Below are 2,500 nucleotides of genomic sequence, written 5' to 3'. Positions count from 1 at the left end.
GAACCTTCCATTCGATGGTTTCAGGCTGAATATATGTCAGAAACAAATTTTGAAATCATCAAAAGGAAGGATTTTTTTTCGGCATTATCATTATTTTACATTTTTTTATTTTATTTTCTTTTCTTTCTTTCTTTCATATTGCTAGATCTGGTAAAATGTGCTTGACGATACAAAATTCAATCCGATTATGTTTTGTGTTCATAATTCCTGTTCATTTCTGAATTTCCAACATTTCCATTTTTGAATTGCGACACTTAATTTAGCGGGTTATATATGTGATTCGTCCCTAATAAGAATGACTTCTGTCCGAAACTAGTTTTCAGCAAGGAACTAGTAATTGCTTTGCAGAATTAAGGACGAGAAAGATGATTTAGAGAAAGAAAACTTTTACTCTCATTAAATCATTCATTTCCGTATCGTATTACCAAATACATGTGGCAGATAATATTTAGCCACATAACCATTACTTGGTTATTGAACATAAGTGAATACTATATGATATAGTATTATACATATATGATATATAATACATATCGAAAACACTGGCCCTTCGACATAGGACGATATATGTTTTATAGATCATTCATAGGCAAACTTTCTCCTTGGCGTTAGATTTCTCGAAGATTTTCCTTCTTCAATTCTGCACGTTTCTTCTTAACCAAATAAAAGGGAAAGTGGGCGGGAGGGAGAGCGCAGCCGGCCGAAGCACAGGACGCGTGCGTGTCTAGAGTGGAATCCTAATATAAGGTCACATCGGTAGGACGCCGCCGTTAGTGTCCCGCCGACGCCGATAGCAACAAGATAGTCCAAGTAGGTATTTAGACTCAAATATTGAAGGTTTTTGCATAGCTGATTCTGTAATAAGTAGAAATTTGTTTTATTCTTTGTGTTATATTGTTTTAGCAAATGAGTGAAGTCGAATTCAACTTATCTGTTGCTTCAGGATGCACAGAGCCGTCGTCGCAGCCCTGCTTGTGGTGGTGGTCATGAGCCTTCAGCAGACGGCTTCCGGAGACACCCTCAAACGCTTCGAACGCGAGGCAAGTACGAAGCTCCGTGAACCTAGATCAGATCTTCGTTTTATCACTTGTACAATCTACACGGTCATGAAAAATAACCTGGAAATGTATTAAAAATTTATATTGTCAATCTGTGACGTAACCAGCAGGTTGTGTCCGAGTTGGCGGCGCAGATCTTGCACTTCAAGGATGTACTGACAATATGAGAATCTCTTTTAAAAGCATTTTGAAAGTCGTCATGTGGTGTACTCAACAGGTTGTGTCCGAGTTGGCGGCGCAGATCCTGCGTGTGGCTGAGGGACCCTCGGCCTTCGTCGCGGGACCTCACAAGCGCAACTCGGAGCTGATCAACTCCCTCCTGGGGATCCCCAAGGTCATGACCGACGCCGGAAGGAGATAGATATTCAGGTTAGAGGTTAATCTGTAGAAGGTTAACAATTGGTGTATCAATTTAGTATAAAACGTATTATGATAATGACGATAATGGTAACATGGATGGCGATTATAACGAGATTGATAATAATTTAGGTTATGATAAGAATGATGTTTATGATGATATTAATTCTAATAATGATAATAATACTGAAAATGATAATGGTACTGATGGTGATTATAATTATGATGATATTGATATTGATGGTAGAAATAATGATAACAATAATGATTACAATGATAATATTAATAATAATAGCAATATTAATAATAACAATAATAATAATAACAGGTATGATGGTATTTATAATCCAAGTAGGTATTTAGACTCTCAAACATTGAAGGTTTTTATTGTTTTTATTGACATTATTTCTGTTTTTCTTAATCCCCAGATGATCATGCACGTGACGACGAACATCCGTTTCGAGAACACATGCATCCCCTTTGCCCTAATAAAATGAATGTTGCAGCAGTGATTGTTTGTTTTCTGAGATCCTAAATAAAATGTTATCACTACTTAGCGTATTAAACGAATTTCAATATGTATTCATCAATGTGGTATGACTATTTTTATTTAAGTAGTACGGTGATATAAATACAGAAAGGAATGATATATTACAAAATAGATTTGCTCTGAATAGCTAAATTTCTGCCATACATAACAGATAGGCGGAAAGTTCAGAAATGGAAAAGAAAACGATAGAAAGAAAAGCAGAAAGAGAGAGATAGAGGAAATCAGAGAAAAAAGAAACTGATAAACTGACAGACACATAGAAAGAGAAAATGGCATATGACATGTCTAAATAACAAGATAATCACGTCAGTTTTTTTGTTCTAAATTAGTGTTTATCATTTCGCTTAGATGTCATGAGTGACATTCTTTGATATATTAAAGGGTATTACTACTCTCTCTCTCTCTTCTGAAGATATTCGTATGATCTCGTTGTCACAGAAACTAGAACAACCAGAGGATAATAATGATGATCATGATAACAATAATGAATTCAGTAAGGCTACCTTTGAGATTCACTTTACTCTCCAAACGCCAT

Source organism: Penaeus japonicus, unplaced genomic scaffold, assembly GCF_977035675.1.
Source record: "Penaeus japonicus unplaced genomic scaffold, GWHDUDI00000001_assembly GWHDUDI00000012, whole genome shotgun sequence".
In the NCBI taxonomy this organism is placed as follows: domain Eukaryota; kingdom Metazoa; phylum Arthropoda; class Malacostraca; order Decapoda; family Penaeidae; genus Penaeus; species Penaeus japonicus.
This window is presented reverse-complemented; position numbering follows the sequence as displayed.